General features: G+C 40.3%; 1 protein-coding gene across 4 annotated transcripts in view; it reads left to right on the top strand.

Moving 5' to 3' along the window:
* Positions 1–19,869, top strand: part of akap6 (A kinase (PRKA) anchor protein 6) — a 404,269-nt gene that overhangs the window by 27,151 nt on the left and 357,249 nt on the right. The window lies entirely within an intron of this gene.

The raw sequence follows: 19,869 nt of genomic DNA, 5'->3' as shown, positions 1-19,869 counted from the left end.
TTAACCTGTAAATATACTTGTAAGAAACTTCGCCCCATGGGGACGCTCTTTTAAAACAAAGGGGGGGTGAATGTGATGAACTACATATACCTGTCTGGACACGCCCCTCCCACTGACCGTGGCTTCTCCCACTGACCCCGGTATAAAGGCGATTGAGGCCTGAGCCTTGCCCTCAGTCTCCAGGATGTAGTATGGTGGTCAACTACAGCTTGTTCTTTCTTCCAGTCAATAAAAGCCGATATCTCGCCTCACGTCTCAGAGAGTTATTGATGGTGCATCAGAAGGATATACTGGCTTTGGAGGCAGTGCAGAGGAGGTTCACTAGGTTGATTCCAGAGATGAAGGGGTTAACCTATGAGGAGAGATTGAGTCACCTGGAACCAAACTCTCTGGAATTCAGAAGAATGAGAGGGGATCTTATAGAAAGATACAAAATTTTGAAAGGGATAGATAAGATATAAATAGGAAAGTTGTTTCCATTGGTAGCTGAGACTAGAACTAGGGGATATTGCCTCAAGTTTCAGGGGAGAGATTTAGGACGGAGATGAGGAGAAACTGTTTTCACCAGAGAGTGGTGAATCTGTGGAATTCTCTGCCCAGGGAAGCAATTGAGGCTTCTTCACTAAGTATATTTAAGATACAGTTTGACAGATTTTTACATAGTAGGGGAATTAAGGGTTATGGGGAAAAGGCAGGAAGATGGAGCTGAGTTTATGGACAGATCAGCCATGATCTTATTGAATGGCGGGGCAGGCTCAATGGGCCGGATGGCCTACTCCTTTTCCTATTTCTTATGTTCTATGCAAGTGCTCCCTAAACAACTTCTACATTTCTGTTGTGTATTTCCCTGAGTAGACAAACAAATTGTCCTTGTTCTTGCCATGAGGTCAAAGGAATGGAGGCTGCCATTTTGTGAAGCTGCTCTACATTCTCCATTTTATGAACTGATTTTGCTTGGCTGAATCAGTGTTTTAAAGTAGACACAATGATGCTCCAGGTAAACTGCTAGACTAGAAATAATTTTCAAATAAGAAGTTATTTATGCAGTGTCCTTTGGTATGATATCACCTGCAGGTTTGTGAATGGTGGGGTCTGTGTCTGTCCTGAGTGATTTGAGCTGGTTACCAGTTTGGTAACTGATTTAGTACCAACAGCCATAAATTACCAGTTGTTACTTGAGGAAGAGGGCAATAAATGGACACTGGCTTGGACCAGAATCAATGAGAAGGTGATAAAGGTCAGTCAAATGACCTTGAGCCAACAGGAATGAACTGCATCATTTGAACTGATAAGTGTTTAAAAAAAGGAGCTTCAAATGCAAAGGTGTGACAACTCTGGAGACTAAAACATTGCGTGGAAGAAACGCCACACCAGGGGCTGAGAGAAGAGAGGGTTGATCATCAGGCCAATGGGAGATCCCCTATTTCAGTGTTATAAATTAGAAACGTGGGTTGAGTGAGTATTGGTACAAAGGGAACAGTAGAATTCATGTCCTTAAGTTGTTGCCCTGGGGTCAATATAGTTATGTTGTTGTTTGTCCAGAGACTATTACAGAGCCTTGATTAATTAAGAATTGTTTTGCGAGTTTCCTAACCTAGTTCTGTGGTCAACACTACTGAATTAAATATTTTTCCATTCTGTCTGCTCCAATCCCTAGCCAAAGTTCAGGGAGTTGTGGTCACTGTTGCTCACCCACCAAGAAATTTGTCACCCGACCTGATTCATTGCCTAGTAGTAGATCCAGTACAGCCCCTCCTCTAGTTGACCTGTCTGCATATTGTGTCAGGAATCCTTGATGAGTCCAACTAACAGATTAGGCTCCATCACCTAATATTAGGGAAGTTGAAGTCACCCATGACAATGACCCTGTTATTATTTTCATCTTTCCAAAATCTGCCTTCCAATCTGCGCCTCAGTGTCTCTGTTGCTGTTGTGACGTCCTTCCTTTCTGCAGACCTGATGCAATCCCTGATTGGTAATGGCACGCACCTCCCTTCGTCTACCCACCCCCCGTCTGTTTTGAAACATCTGAAACCTGGATCATCCAGCAGCCATTCCTCCCCTTGTGACAGCCAAACCTCTGTATGTCCTATTATGAGGACATACTGTACATTGCAAGAACAGAGAAATATATGAATTCAGTGTGAGCAATTTCTTCAACTCCCCCCTCCCTCCACCACAGCCAGTCCTGGAGGAGCACTCCTCTGCTCCCACCAGCTGACATTCTCTTGCGTTAACATGTCGGTTTCAGGGGCTCACGAAGATGTAGGTAATGAATTAGTAAAGCTAGAACAGAAAAGAAATCTAAATCATACAGGCTTATTAAAGTATTTAGATGAGTGTCCCAGCTTTCGGCTATGATCTGCTGGCTGTGTAGTGCCACCACCTTCAAACTAGACAAGGTGAGTTTTGTTTGCATTACTACAGCTAAGTATCCTTATTTTATCCCTTTTTCTCTGGCAGGCTAGGCTAATACAGATGAGCAAAATATCTCATAAAGATGTTTTAACCCAGAATACTGCAGGATATACGAGGACAGAATGACCGACCAAAAGCTTGGTTTTGAAACCTTGTTTACCAAAGTGTCTCAGCCCAAAACATTGACTGTATATTCATTTCCATTGATGCTTCTTGACCTGCTGAGTTCCTCCTGCATTTTGTATGTGTTACCAATCTGCTAAATGGGTTTTATGGAATGCCTTGTTAGCTATGGAACTATCCTATGAAAAGAGAGATAGAGGAACAGAGAGATTGTTGAGAGAATTCCAGATTAAGTTTTACCTGTCCTTCTGAAAAAGATTGAAATTTGGGGTGAGAAAGAGGCCATATTTGAAGGAATAGAAAAATCTTAAAGAAATGAAAGTCTGAAGGAAATTACATGGCTCATGCAAAGTGAGAGGTCATAGGAGAATTTGAAAATACAGTACGTAGGCAGTGTCTCAGTCCCTGACCAGGAGCCAACGGAGATAGTAAACACAGGAGAGTGTAGCGAATGAGGCTGTTACGTTGGCGTTCAGCCAGCAGATTATTTATGAGCTTCAGTTTACTTAGTGGGAAATGGAATGTCAGTGTATGAGAACAAATAAGTAGGCTTATTTGTGGGTATCGGCAACAGGCGAATGGGGCATGCCTGGAGTTAGTTAATGTTGTTGAGCTAGTCTTGGTTACAGAGTGGGAAGAAGATTACCTTGTATCAAATGTGACACCAGGCTGTAATTGCCCTGCTTCAGCTACAGGTATCTGCTTAAACTCTGGGTAGTTGATAATAATTGCTTCCAACTGGAGTCATAGTGTCAGAGACAGCATTGAAACAGGTACTTTGACCTATCATGTCCATGCCAATCATAATAACCAAACTTGTTCTATTTGCTTGCATTTGGCCCATATCCCTCTAAACTTTTTCTATCCATGTACTTATTCAAATATCTTTCAAACTTAGTTGACTCTTTCTAACATTCTAGAAGCTCAGAGGTAATGCAAACTCTAGTGGGTGGTAGACACACCAGTGATTAACACCGTACCTTGTTCGAAGGAAAATTGGAGTCAAATAATTGAAACCCCAGGGTCTCACTACATAGTAACCTAGGTCTGCTTTAGAGGTCTCATCTCTGGCTGCTTTATCAATGACCTTCCTTTCATTACAAGTTTAGAGGCCAGGACATTCATAGATGATGCACATTATTCATTCCTGCAAATGTGCCTGCACGTAGCATAACCTTGACAACAATCAGACATGGAGTTAGAAGTGGCAAGAATATTTATGCCACTAAAGAGCCAAGCAATAACTCTCCCCAGCAAGAGAATAATAACCCACCTGCCCTTGACACTCAATGATTCACCACCATTGATTCCCCTACTATCACCAACCTCAGTTGGAATAATCACTTTATTTACATGGTCGGTCTACTTCAGTGTCTGCCCTATTCCAGATCATTGGCGACAACTTTAATTGGATCAACTAAGTAAGTAGCATGGGTTATGGAGCGGGTCAGATGCTGGATCTTCTGTATTGATTGACTCGCCTTGTTGTGCCCCACAGTTCTTGTCATGTTTAAAAGGCATGTGTCAAGAATGTGAAGGAATATTTCCCACTTGCATAGATGAATGTAGCTCCAAAAACTATTGAGCATCCAGGACAAAAACAGCTCATTCATTTTTACCATCTTGGTCCTTAGAACACCAGAAACATTCTGGTGAATCGGCAGTTTATGGGCCTGGTGGCCAGAATCAACAGGAGTACTCCAGATCTGGTTTAATCACGACTTTATATTGCTCTAGCAAAAGTCACGTTCTAAAGGCAATAATCTCACTAACCCTTTCAAATTTTTCTCTGTACCTGACCACTATGTTTTAGTGATGTATATATTATAAACAGGTATATAAATCTCTTCTCAATTAAATCAGAAAATACTGAAAAATACAGGCAGCATTTGTGGAAAGAGAAACAGAATATTTCAGGTTGAAGACCCTTTGCCAGAACTCATTTCTGTTTATATTTCCACCTCCTGCAGCTTTTTAAATGTAGTTTTTATATCTCTTTGTTCCAGGCATTGCACCACTTGAGTGCATGCATTTACTCTTACACATACAGTATCTCTATTGAAATCCATCGGAACCCATTTTGATCACCTTGTTTAATCTGTCAATGTCCCTTTGTAATTTTTTGTTTCTGTCCACTGTACTTATGGTGGCATCTATCCTTGTGGCATTCATAAAATTAGATGGATTTGTTCTGTTGTGTTATCTACATTATTAATAAATAAATAACAGTTCTGTTCCCAGCATCCATGTTAGCCACCCATTAATTATTTTGTATCATTTTGAATAAATGCCCATTAACATTATCTTGTGATTTTGGTTGCCTAATTTATCACCTTGCTGGATCAATAAATTTTAATCCAAGGGATAATTTTAACTAATAATCTTTTATGTGGAGTGCTATTGGGTGCTTGTAGAAGTTGATTTGAGCTATGAGTATGGAAATGTTCTTAACTACAATTCCAGTTATTTCTTCAAAAACTTGTTTGGGTTGATTGAACTTGATTTTTTTTAACAATCCATCCAGGCTCACTTTAATGTCCTCAGACTCTTTCCCTTTTTACTTGTTCCAGTTCTGCCCACCTCCCCCCCCCCCCCGCCAAGTTAACACAGAGTTGCCATTTATACATTAACTGATAATATTTTTAAATGCGCACCAGAGTTATTTCAGATTCCAATTGCAACATAGACTCATAATGAAGATATGTGAATGAAATTTTAGAGTTGGGTTTTGAGTAGAGGGCACAGCCGGTATTCAGTCAGTTGAAGTAATATCAGCTTTCGGTTGGAATTCATTTATCAAGGCACGAACTGATCAAGCACAGATATCTTGTAGCAAACTGCTGTAACTAATAGATGATCAGTAGTCTGTGGCTAATAGAATCTTCTGAGGCAGACCCATTAAAGTGGAAGAACTTTTTTTATTTAATATCACACAGTATTTATGGCATCCATTTGATCAAATGTTTTTTCTTGTGCTTATGTATGAATAAATGCAGTTTTGATAGTTCTAGATGTTCTTCCAAAGAAACAAGCTAGGCAGCATGCTTTGAACCAAGATGATCCTTTGCTTTATTTTTATACATTTCTTTTTGCCAGTTTTAATAGAATCAGGTTTTAAGGATAAAAAAACAGAAGAATTTGAAAATACTCAGCTGATCATGCCTTGTTTTTAAAAACCACATCTGGTAGGAAGAGAACAATGGTTAATATTTCAGGTTGAAGACCTTCATTAGAAGGGTCATATGCTCCGATGAAGGATCTTTGACCTGAAACATCAACTCTCTTTCCCTCCATAGACGCTGCCTGAGCTGCTGAGTGTTTTAAGCATTTTCTATTTTTATTTCAGATTTCCAGCAATCTCTTTTTTTTTTTGCTTGTGAGCTGTCAATGAAATCTTTCATATTTTTGATATGTAGAAATTTGTATTTTGTACAGATTAATTGTGAGTTTGTTGATTGGATTATTCACGACTCTTATGTTCATAGTATTTTAAAAACTTTGATCAAGCAAGTGCTTCGTCTTCTAAATTTTGAGAAATACAGCCTGCATTTGTATATTCCTGTAACCAGTCGGGAAAGCAATTGACTATTCATTCACCTTTGCACCCTGAATGAGCAATAGTGGGATTTGGATACCTGGCCAATTACACGATCATTCTGGTATGACTAAGCCAAAAAGATGTGAGATATGGTGAGGTCACATGAAGCGGGCTCTATCAGTTAATCGATTGAACACTAAGATACAGCGTTACTGGAATTTCTGGCACAGACAGGTCTACTCATACTCTTAGGCTACATCCACACTAGGCTGGATAAATCCGTAACCGAAGCTTTTTTAGCCTTAATGTGCCGTAACAAAATTAAAGCGATGGCTGCAGGACCTGTGCAATTACTGGAAGATGGCTATGTAAATTCCACTGTCACAAAGTGCTTTATAGCCAGAGAACTCATTTAGTTTTCCAACAAAATCATTGTTTGCTAATGCAGGGAATGTAACAGCTAATTAATACAAACTTAGATTCTATAAACTGTAGTGTAATGAAGATTAAACAATCAGGTTTAATGAGATACAGGGAATAAATGATAGCCAAGGCACTCAAGATAATCCCCCTGATCTTTGAAAGGTTATTGCAGCATCTTATATGATAGGCTAGCGTGAGATGGGGTTTAGTTTATACCATCTGGAAGTCCCACTGCTGATGGCAGCACACCTTCACCTCTGCAGTGGAGAAAGTTCACACCTGTAAATTGGGCCGGAAGCAAAACTGTCTGATTCAGGTGATAATGCTATCAGATGAACCATGGCAGATACTTACAGTGGGGATTTGGTAAATGAATACAGCATTAAAGTATTCAAGATGAGGTGTTAACTTATTGTAGTAATGAACCCAAAAGTTGTGGTGTGGATGCTTGGAGAGATTTCAGTTGCACAGTAGGTTTCTGAAGTGAGGCAGAGTACAATGTCAGAGATACATAAAATCAGTTTATTGAATAAAATTAGCAACTTAACTATCAAAACTAATAGAAATTGAACTTTAAATTATGCTTTTATTTACAATTTTTTGTGTTCAGAATCAGGCATTCTTGTCATTAAAAATAATGATACATCTGGCTATTTATTGTATTAATAGCTGTTAGATTACATTCAATGTCAACATTTTGATGTTGAACCAGAAATGTCAAGCAGATGATCTATCTTTCCTTTGTTCTGAGAACTTGACCATCACAGAAGGCAGGCATTAACCATTTGTATTTATTTCACATGATATCGAGCAATGCATGCAGCAAAGACCAGGGACCAGATAACAACCTGAAGTGAAGAACTTTACTCCAGAACTGGACCTGACTCCGGCAAAGCTGTTATAGAGTGGTTACAACACTAGTATCTACCTGAAAAGTTGGAAAATGTGCTATATATGAACCATTCACATTGGATAGGACAAGTGTGAACCAGTTTTTTACTGAAACATCAGTCTGCTTTTAATCAACAGCAAAGTGTTGTTGATAGTCCTGTGATGAAGTACTTACTCACCGATAACCTGTTCAGTTTGAGCTTGTTAGGATCTCTAAACTCCATTTGGCATAACAACCTTAGTCTAGATATGCATCAAAGAAATAAATTCTGCAGGTGAGGTTTGCTCTTGACTTCAAGGTGCCATTCATCTGTGTGTGGCATCAAGAAATCCTGGTAAAACTGAAGTCAATAGGTATCAAGGGGAATATGGATGGAAAAATATGAAATAAAGATGGAGATGGACATATCTCACAAAGGAGGAAGGTGGTAGTTGTTCCTCAGGGCAATGACCTCTGCTTCATTAATGATCTTCCTCCCATTAATGACGTTCACTGATATTTACACAATATTCAGTCCCATTTGCTACTCCTCAGCAAATGAAGCACTCTGTACCTGGTGCAGGTGTAACAGGGAATGTTGGGGTTGAAGGGACAGGAAAAATGATGATATCGGAGTGATTGAGAGAGTACAGAAGAATACAGACTCGGTTTGTTCATCCAGACCCCCTCCCCCCCAAGCTATGCATTTTTGTGTACGCCAACCCATTCCCCCCCTTAATCCCCTCTCTGGCTACCTGTGATGCAGGACACTTAGGAACAGAGTTGGAGGTGAATCTGAACAGCTTTTCTGTAAACTAAACCCAGCAGAATTGACCAGCCCTTGTGTTGGTGGATGGTCCCTGATGTGGATGATTCAACCCCATAGCCAATTTGTTTCCAGTCAGTCATTAGGAAGCTGGAAAGCTGAAGCTGTCTTTCTTCTTAACTTTATTAATTTAGCTACTAAATCTAAATTATAGGATATAATTTTATTTTCTATGCATGTGAGCATTTGTTTACCAATATTGTGTTTTATGCACCTCATTTTATAAATTAAAAAGGCAAGTAAAAGATAAGATGAAAATGCCTCTCAGGAATAGCAAAGATGCTGTCAGGATGCCCTTTATCGACTACAGCTCAACAATCGATATCATCATCCCCTCAAAACTAATCAATAAGCTTCAAGACCTGGGCCTCAATACCTCCTTGTGCAAATGGATTCTGGAGTTCCTCACTTGCCGACTCCAGTCAGTTGGGATTGGCAACATCACCTCCACAATCTCCATCAGCACAGGTGCACCACAAGGCTGTGTGCTCAGCCCCCTGCTCTAGTCACTTTATACTTACGACTGTGTGGCTAAGCACAGCTCCAATGCCATGTTCAAGTTTGCTGATGACACCACTGTTGTATGCTGAATCAAAGGTGGTGATGTACAGTATTAACATAGAGGAGATTGAAAATCTGGCTGAGTGGTGCCACAACAACAACCTCTTATTCAACGAGACCAAGGAGCTGATTATTGACTTCAGGAGAAGGAAACGGAAGGTCCATGAGCCAGTCCTCAGAGGAGAAGTGGTGGAGAGGGTAAGCAACTTTAAATTCCTCAGTGTTATCATTTCAGAGGATCTGTCTTGGGCCCAGCATGTAAGTGCAATTACAAAGAAAGCACAGCAGCACCTCTACTTCCCAAGGAGTTTGCAAAGATACAGCATGACATCTAAAGCCCTCTCCACTGCTGAGCACATCCACAGGGAGCGTTGTCGCAGGAAAGGAGCATCCATCATCAGAGACCCCCACTACCCAGGTCATGCTCTCTTTCGATGCTGCCATCAGGAAGAAGGTACAGAAGCCTCAGGACCCACATCACAAGGTTCAGGAACATCTATTACTCCTCAACCATCAGGCTCTTGAGTCAAAGAGGTTAGCTTCACTCAATTTCACTTGCCCCATCGTTGAAAGGTTCCTTCAATTTATGGACTCACTTTCAAGGACTCGTAATCTCACATTCTCGATATTTATTGCTTATTTGTTGCTATTATTATTTCTTTTTTCATTTTGTATTTGCAGTTTGTTGTCTTTTGCACATTGGTTGTTCACCCAGATTCTTTCACTGATACGATTATGGTTATTGGATTTATTGAGTATGCCCACAAGAAAATGAATCTCAGGGTTGTATATGGTGACATTTAAGCACATTGATAATACATTTACCTTGAACTTTAGGAGCTTTGATAGTTTGTTGGGTTGTTCAGAAAATAGGCAAAAAACCTACAAAGCTTGTTCAATGATCTTAGGTTGAAAGAAGGCAATGACAGGAAGGACGATACAGTTTATGATAATGCCTGAAACCCAAGAGCAAATAGTTTATCTTTACCAACAATGAACTATTGGGTAAACAATAAACAACAATACTGAAGATTCGTTTGAAAGTACATAACATTTAAATGACAACATTTTAAATTGCAAGTGTTCTTGTCAAAGTGGCATGTGTATAAATGAGTTCCAGAATTTATGAATATCATACAAGCTTAAGGTAAAGGAACCCCTAGGAGGCAGTGATCATAATATGATAGAATTTACCCTGCAGTTTGAGAGGAAGAGGCTAAAATTGGATGTATCACTATTACAGTGGAGTAAAGGAACTACAGAGGCATGAGAGAGGAAATGATCGAAGATGATTGGAAGGGGACACGAAGGAATATTGGCAGAGCAGCAATGGCTGGAGATTATGGGAGCAGTTGAAAGATGCAGGATAGATTCATCCCAAAAGAAGTACTTCTGATAGGAGGATGAAGTAAGTGTAGCGCCTCCACCGGGCTCATATGAAAACTTGATCATTAGCCGGCTCTGCTAACGGCCACATGACTCAGCAGTGAGAAGGCCATCGTTCACAAACAATATACATCTAGGGTCAGTTTGATTTGGGGTTCAACTAAACGGGAATGTCACGATGTTCAGATTAAAGAAGTCTCAACTGGAGCAAATGCTGTGTAAATACTGCCTGTACACAGTTGTTGGTCAGCAAGCAATAACAGATCATACAAAGTACAAAATCATAAAGAAAGTATATTTACAAATTTCAGCTTTATTGAACAGTTAGGAAAAAGAAAGGAAAAAAGGGTGTAGACCAGTCCAATGTGCGTATAAAGTTGGAGCTCCTGCTGGAGTTGTTTTTTACTCATGTGCTGGACCCACAGTCTGCGTGAAAGCACACACGCACTGAACTGCACTCGAGATCCATCTTGAACAAATGGGCTGTCTCTCTGGAGTATTGGCCCTTCCTCCTTGGAGCCAATCATCCGCACAAAGCACTTTGTGCAATGGGGACGCTCCTTCCCATGGCATTCTCAGTCATCTTCCCTCCTGTCCTCTCCGTAGCTCCAGCCACCCTGAACCAGACTACTGTCTGCCACAAATCTCTCTCTGCCCATTTCTCTCTAGAACTTTCTCCCAATTCCACCATCCTGATTGGCTAACACAACTTTGCTAATTTGAACAGCACGTCAAAGCCAAAACATTCTACCAGCAGGAGACACTGCTTTTGCAGAAAACTTACTAAAATGAAATATCTACAGCATTGCAGTAAAAATCTTAACCAGATATTACACAAGCATGGGTAACAAGGGAAGTTAAAGAGAGCATAAAACCAAAAGAGAGGGCATATAATATAGCAAAAGTTGGGACGATGAAATTGATGGCTTTGTGATTAAGTTTAGAGACAATACAAAGATAGGTGGCAGGGCAGGTAGTGTTGAGGAAGCAATGAGTCAGCAGAAGGATTGAGACAGATTTGAAAACTGTGTAAAGGAACAGCAGATGGAATACAGTGTAGGGGTGTGTATACACTTTGGTTGAAGGAATAAAGGCATAGACTATTTTCTAAATGGGGAGCAAATTCAGAAATCAGATGTGAAAAGGGAGTTGGGGTTCCTCGTGCAGCATTCCCTAAAAGTTAACTTGCAGGTTGACTTGGTGGTAAGGAAGGCAAATGCAATATTAGCATTTATTTCAAGAGGACTAGAATATAGAAGCAAGGATGTAATACTGAGGCTTTATAAGATATTGGTTAGGTCACACTTGGATTATTATGTTCAATTTTGGGCCCCTTATCTAAGAAAAGATGTGCTGGCATTGGAGAGTGTCCAGAGGAGGTTCTCAAGAATGATTCCAGGAATGAAAGGTTTAATGTATGAGGAGCGCTTATTGGCTCTATAGCCAGAGGGCAGTGAATCTGTGGAATTCATTGCCACAGATGGCTGTGGAGGCCAAGACATTGGCTATATTTAAAGTAGAGGTTAATAGGTTGTTGATTATTAAGGGCATCAAAGGTTATATGGAGAAGGCAGGAGAAAAGGATTGAGAGTGTTTATATATATATATATATGCCACAAAGTAATGGTGGAGTAGATGGCCTAATTCTGCTTGCATGTCATATGTTCACATGGTCTTCTGAATGGTCTATGAACTGATTCAATTCTCAGTGTCAAACTTAACAAAGAAGAGGCAGAACTACATATCATTTCAATGACCACCACACCAAATTTGTATCATTTTACAAAAACAGTAAATTATTATATCTAAAATACTTATTTTTAAAGCACTAAGCATTGTCATGATTTTTTCAAGAGCTATGTTATTATGGCTTTTTATTGTTTATGAAATCACTGAAAAGTTACTAAATCCAATCTTATTATATTCTTGCTTGCTGTGCAGAGAAATTTAATCTGATGATAATGTGGAATGAATTCCTCAAATGTTACTAACAGTTTTATTATTGGACTGACTTGACGTGAGTAGGAGAAATTAAAAATTCTATTAGAATCAAAATATGGGGCATTAACCTATTTTTGTGCAGCATCCATGTCTTTTTACTTCTGATACCTTTTCCTAAGCACTGAGGTCCTCCTAATACATCTCTCTGCCCAGCCAACTTATTCTCTTTTCCTTTAAGACTCTTTCTAAGATCCATCTCTGTTTACACTATATTTGTTCAGTGTCAGTCTTTATCTGCATATGCTGTCATATAAAGCCTTGTGATATTTTTATTATGACAAAGACACTACATAAACATAGGAAGGAGATATGTGGAAAGCGATACAAGTAATACCTCAAGTTGAGGACTCTTCTGACTATGCCTTGCCTACTGTGTGTTTCCAACATTTTTGTCTTAATTTCAAATTCCAAGTGTCTGCAATATTTTCTTAAGCATAATTGAGGTCCATAGAGTTATAGCGTCATAGAAAGGTACAGCACAGTAACAGGCTCTTTGGCTCATCTAGTCCATGCTGAACCATTTAAACTGCCTACTCCCATCGACCTGCCCTGGGACCATTGCCCTCCATATTTCGTATAATCCATGTACCTACCCAAACATCTCTTAAATGTTGAAATTGAGCTTGCATTCACTACATGCTGGCAGCTCATTCCCCTTAAACTTTTCTTTTCAGCTTTCACCCTTAACCCATGACATCTGGTTGTAGTCCCACCTAACCTCAACCTATATATGTTCCTAAACATCATGTATTTCAAGATTTTCAGCAACATATATAGGAAGATGACTTAAAAACAACAAGTGAAGACTGTGGCATATCTCTCTGGCTTCTTTCTAACTAATGCTAATTTATTTTCATTATTTGTATTGGTTGCTTGGATCTCCAGCATTTCTCAGAGATTTTATGTGTCTTCCATGAAAGTGGACACAAAACACGTCATTAATTCTTCTGCTATTTAAGTTTTCCCCGATATAAGTTCTCCTATGTTTGCCTGTAATACACATTTACCCTCAGTTGTCTTCTCCTATTTACAGATAGAAGCTCTTAGTCTGTTTTCAATAGGTGCATTTAATGTCAGAGAAATATATACTATGTACATCTTGAAATTCTTTTTCTTTACAGACATCTATGAAAACAGAGCAGTGCCCCAAAGAATGAATAAACGTTAGAACCCCAAAGTGACCCTCCACTCCCCCTCCAATGCACAAGCAACTATAAGGCAATGACCCCTCCCCACCTCCACCATCAATGTTCTTGATAATTCACTTACACATTCCCTTTAACAGTTTCTTGGTCTTTCCTTTAAATAAATCTAAAAAGGTCCCAAACTTAGGGTTTAGTTTTTTTTTCTACTGGCAGCTATTAAGCTTCTCCTTACACGTTGTTCTATTTTTAACTTTTCTTGTTAGATCACTTTTCCTGTTTTGCCTTTGTGTTGTAAATAGTGAGGATAGCAGTAAATTATAAGAAGATACAGGTACACTGGTTGAATGGATGGATAAGTGACAGATGAAATTTAATGCACCAAATTGTGAAGTGATAAATATTGACAAAAAGAATAAGGGAAGGCAACAAAGATTAAATTTCACAGTTAGAATGGATTCGAGGAGGCAGATAAATATGTGCACAAATCCTGGAAAATAAACAGAGCATCTTGAGAGAGCAATTAGGAAGGCAAATAGAGAAAAATAGAGTATGAATGCTTGCTTACAAGGTCTTGAATATTCTTGAACAGTTCCAATAATGAGGGGTTTCAACATTAAGTTTGCACTTAAGATGGAAAAACTAGCAGATATTAGAAATGCTGAGCAAGTAAGGCAGCATCTTTGGAAAGAGAAATAAAATGAATATTCTCAGTTGAAGACCTTAATTGGACAAGACTAGGGATTCTGGTTTTGTTCCCCTTGGAGCAAGGAAAAGTGAGAGGAGATTTGATGGTAGTGTATATGATCATGACATAGACATAGCAGTAAAGGAAACTTTTCCTTTAGTTCAAGGACTGGGGGCTCAGCTTTTAACTTGTGAACAAAATTCAATGTGTCTAGACATTCAAAATGGAATGGGCTAGACACTTGAGGGGAATGAAGGATTATGTTGAAATGGTGTAGGATTGAGAATGGTCAGATTACTAGGAACAATCGTATACTGAGTAGACCAAACGGCCTTGTTATGTGCTGTAACAAATCAATCATTCTAAATGTTACCTGACCTAAAATGTACAGGCTATATTTTCTCCTTGTTGCAGGTGGGCTGTGAAGTGGGCATTGTTTGAGTTTGCATCTCTAGGGATCAGAAAAAAATGCTCTTGTTAATAGATTGATTGGACAGTAAAATATGATTCAAGCTCTCAAATTGGACAAGTAATGTCAAAAGTAGATGACCAAGAATTTGCATGAAATCACTCAGAAACAAAAAAGGCAGAAAATAACATAAGATGTACTGTAATTTAATAATTGTCGGATGTAGCACATAGAAAAAATAGCTAAAAATGGTATTTTGATAACTACTTGTTCATCCAATGGGGATTCGTAGTATAATTTTAACAAAAAACTGCAGACACTGGAATTCTGTAAAAATATAAAGTGCCAGAAACACTCAGTAGGGTATGCACCATGGTTGGAAAGCAAAGCAAAAGTCAACATTTCAGTTCAGTGTTATGAAAGCATGGAATGAGTCAATATATATCGGGGATGAGCCCTAACTGATAATATTATTATCAGGGGGTAAAGTCCATCGAGTTGTGTCTGAATGCACTGCTGCGTTTGGTGGGTAATATCATTTGAAGCTCTGTTTACTGCCTTTGATCATACTTGTAAAGTCCTTGAGTTTGATGTCATTGCTTCCAAGATTTCATGGTTTGTCTCCTGGCATAGTTCCACTGTCTTCTGAACATTTCTATTGCCTACCCATTGACCTTTATTGAAACACCAAGCATCTCAGTGAAGGCCACATAATATCTGATAAAATATGTGTAATGGTTATTTAACAATTGATTTGCATAGCTTAACCAGTGGGCATGTTTGCCTGTTAACAGGCCAGAATGAACTGTGCCAAAGGCTGAGGAACTCTGGGAGTTCAATTTGCTATCTGTTGGTTGTATAATGGATCTGAGCTGTTTGGTGTTGCTGTTAGATGTGCACCCTCACATATAAAAAATTAATGAGGAGGAGCAGAGTTCTCAACCCTTGCCTGCCTAGTAATCAGGATCTTGTTGATTTTCTATTTGAATTCCAATTTTCCGCTGTATTTCCATTTTCCTTGACTCACCTTGACCCCTCAGGCTTCACAGCTTGTATTGCTGACCACATTTTTATGTTCTGGCTTGCACAGGGACCTTTGGATTTCTGTGTCATTTACAAGATCTGGGGAAAACCTGCTGCAGTTTAACTCCTGAAAGGACACAGCCTCTGAAGGTGGCAGGAAAATGATATCCAGTCCAGGACAATGAGAAAATCTGGTTGCTGATGCCCAGAAATTCTTTAATGTAGTCTTATATTTATGGTTCTGTCTAAAGAAATTTAACTTGGTACCTGAAGTGTCCCAGTACAGATGTGAAGGGATGCCAGATGAGGTGTAGAGAGAAAGGCAGGTCTTAACCAGCTCGTTGAAACCAGATTCTGTGTAACTTGGTCTTTTCCATTGAGGCTGAGGAGTCTGTCTTCTTCTCCTGGTCAAGTGAGCCTCCATCTTCTACCAACCCTACAATCCAGTAACAGAACCTAGGAAATCTTGTTGTAGTCACCTACAGTGCTCTCTGCTTTCCCCCACCCCTTGCTTCCCAGTGGTTATTATACCATCAGACTCCTGCCTGATGCCTTCTCCAGAACCTCACCTTGACTGGACCCTGATTATGCCTATTGAAATCCCTGCTACTCCCACCTGATTGTATTCTCCTATCAGAATCAGGATTATTATCACTGACATACAATATGTCATAACACAAAAACCCCACTACCGAGCACATCTTTCCCTCCCTGCCCCTCTTAGCTTTTTGCAGGGATCGTTCCCTCCGCGACTACCTGGTCCACACGTCCCTCCCCACAGAACTCCCACCCGGCACTTATCCCTGTAAGCACAAATGCTACACCTGTCCCCACACCTCCCCCCTTACCACCATTCCGGGCCCCAGACAGTCCTTCCAGGTGAGGCAACACTTCACCTGCGAGTCTGCTGGAGTCGTCTATTGCATCTGGTGCTCCCGGTGCGGCCTCCTCTACATCGGCGAGACCCAACGCAGATTGGGGAACCGCTTCGTCCAGCACCTCCGCTCTGTCCGTCACAATAGACAGGACCTCCCAGTTGCCACCCACTTCAACTCTGCTTCTCATTCCCATTTGGATATGTCCATACATGGCCTCCTCTACTGCCATGATGAGGCCAAACTCAGGTTGGAGGAGCAACACCTCATCTACCGTCTGGGTAGCCTCCAGCCTGGTGGTATGAACATTGAATTCTCCAATTTCCGGTAATACCCTCCCCCTTCCCCTATCCCAGGTCCCTCTCTGCCTCTCTCCCCTTTCAACTTTTTGCTTCTTTATCTCTACAGTTCTTTCATGCTTATCCCCTTCCCCTCCCCCCTTTATCCTTCCTCTGATTGGTTTTCCACCTGGCGCCTCTAGGCCCTACCCCCTCCCCTATCTCTATTACTGGGCTTCGGTCCTCTCTTCCCCCCCATTCCTGATGAAGGGTCTCGGCCTGAAACGTTGGTTACTCTTTTCTCACGGATGCTGCCTGGCCTGCTGAGTTCTTCCAGCGTTGTGTTCATATTCTACAATATGTCATGAAGTTTGTTGATTTGTGGCAGCAGAGAATAAAAAGTATGTAAAAAATAAATAAGTAGTGCATGAAGAGAAGAGAAAGTGAGGTAGTGGTCATTCAGAAATCTGATGGCTGAGGGGAAGAAGCTGTTCCTAAAATGTTGAATATATGTCTTGAGGCTCCTGTACTTCCTCACTGATGGTAGCAAAGAGAAAGGTGAATGTCCTGGATGGCAAGGGTCCTTAATGATGCCTCTTCCTTGAGGCACCACCTTTTGAAGATGTCCTTGATGGCGGGGAGACTTGGCTGAGTTTACAACACTCCGCAGCTTTTTCTGATCCTGTTCATTGCCATCTCCATACCAAATCATGATGCGACCAGTCAGAATGCTCCCCACAGTACATCTCTAATCATTTGTTAGTGTCTTTGGTGACATACCAGATCTCCCCAGACATCTAAGGAAATGTTGCTACTGGTGTGTCTTCTTTGGGGAAGTTCTGGCTCACTTCTTGACTCCAAGCTTGACCCACTTTATTATCCCCCACCTTTGGGAGTTTTTCAGTCCTGTCTTGCCATCTATGGCCTATCCAGAATGGCAGACTGAGCAGAGTAAAGTACAAAGGTCTTTCTAAGCCTGGACCCAGATGTGATGAAAATGTACTCAGGCTCTGCACTGTGATTGTTTAATGTGTTTTTTCAGGTGGGAAGGATTACCAGGTTAACGAGTCCTTATGTAATGTAACACACAAAACAAAAGGGACTGCTGAAGGTCAGGCAGCATCAATGGACAGAAATGAATGATTTGGGTCAGGACCCTTCATCTGGACTGAAAGATAGGGGAGGTAGGCAGTATAAAAGGATGGAAGGAAAGAGGCATGTGCTGATAGGCGATAGGTAGATCCAGGTAAGGGGAGGTGGGGGAGGGGAGAATAGAGTGAAATGGGGAGGTGATAAGTGGAAGTAATGAAGGACTGAAGATGATGGAGTTTGAAAGGTGAGGAAGGTGGAGCATGGAATGAAGACTGGGAAGTGGAGAGGGCAAAGTGAGTGCTGGTGGGGAGGAACTATTGGGAGGAGTCTGTGGGTGATAGGCAAATGGAAAGGGAAGTGATATGTGATGGGGATCAGATGGATCAGGGGAAGAGACAAAAGGGAAATAGGGTAGCAGTTGCTGCAAGTTCCATAGCGCTAATTGTTAATTAAATTTCAAGATTAAGAACTGTCTCAACAATGAGTTCAGTCTTTCAGTTTCACACCACATGGTCTGCCCAGTGACTGAATATAACCGCTTAATAGAAGACAAAAAACATAGTGCATGTGAAGTGATATGGTCCAAGAGATATAAAATAGTATTAGAATCATCCGTACAAAAACTATTTCTATGTCTACACTCAAGTAGCCATCTGAACTGCTCTTACACTTAGCAATATTTATTATTTATTCTTACGATATATAACAAGGAGCATTTTGACTATATGTACGGTAATCAATCTTAGTTAATCGATTAAAGCGTTTTAATGTTGTCAATCAAGACAGACTTCTCAATAGGAAATGCGAATATTCAGCCAATTCAGTGCGTATTTTCTGAGAATTAATAGTTCATACAGGTGGCCATAAATCATATTCTCCTTTCATTCTGCCCACTCCACGCTCTAAAAGATTCTTGGCTACATCAGCAAGTACGAAACCATCTATCTATTTTTATTTAGAAATGCAGTGTGGAATAGACCCTTCTGGCACAGCTGCCCACCTATTTAACCCTGGCCTAATCACAGGACAGTTTACAATGACAAATTAACCTACGAACCAGTACATCTTTCGACCGTGGGAGGAAACCGGAGCACCAGAGGAAAACCACACGGTCACGGGGAGAACATATAAACTGGTTATGGTGCCAGAACTGAACTCCAAACTCCAATGCCCCAGGCTGTAATGGTGTCATGCTAATCACTACACTACCGTGGCACCCTTCTGTAAGGACGTTGTACATCAGTGCAGTGCTGAGGCTTCCTGATAGCTCCCAATAGGTAATTTAGTTCTTTTGCTTATACACTGTTAATCTAATAATTTCAGCAGACCACCTGTAATTTTCTTGGAATCCAATCTTTATTTTAAATGCAAAAGACAAATAAACTTGCTAAATTTAATCAAGGTTCTTTGCCATGCTCTGTGGTTATGAAAAATGTTCCTTGTTTCCTACTTTTTTTGCATATGCCCTTTAGACAACCTTGATGAGGACTGAAGTTGTGTTTTTATAGCCACTGCTATAACTGAATGAAAGCTATTGCAGAGGGGTTCATTCCATTGTTCTTATTAACTATGTTCCTACTGAGTATTGAAAACAAACCAAGCCAGTTCTCTCCACCGTACAGAATAGCTCTTACTTCCAGCTAAAAAGGTTCAGGCTGATTAACAATTATCAGTCAAGTGATGGGAGTGAGGAAAGCTGGGATACTGATATTCACTGGCTTAATGGATCTATCTTTCACTGCATTACACTGCTCTAATCGGTCTGGTAAAGAAGGTCATTTGCTTCCGAGCAAGGATCCTCCTGCTTGCACTCACATCTGTCATGATTTGAGCAAATGGTCGGTGTCAAAGAATAATTTCAGCGTATGAAGAATGATTTTGCAGTTGAGTAACTGCATCAGAACATTAGGTAAACAACATTTTTATATAGAGGGGCAATCTTTTCTTTCAGTAACCGTAGCTCCAAGAATAAAGATACTGTTTACATTTTAGATTGACACATTGCCTTAGACTTGTGCTAGGTTAAAACTGGAATAATGATTTATTAGATGCATATTTTACAAGGTTGTAACAGCAATGAAAGAACTGGGTGGGCAAGAGAGAAACAGGGGTGGAGAGGGAAGGAGGAGAACTAGAGGAGGAGTTTAACATTTCCAATGGATAATATTGATTTCCTCAGGGACAGAGGATAAGAAAATATGAGATCATCTACCTG

Source organism: Hemitrygon akajei, chromosome 3 (assembly GCF_048418815.1).
Source record: "Hemitrygon akajei chromosome 3, sHemAka1.3, whole genome shotgun sequence".
In the NCBI taxonomy this organism is placed as follows: domain Eukaryota; kingdom Metazoa; phylum Chordata; class Chondrichthyes; order Myliobatiformes; family Dasyatidae; genus Hemitrygon; species Hemitrygon akajei.
This window is presented reverse-complemented; position numbering and strand designations above follow the sequence as displayed.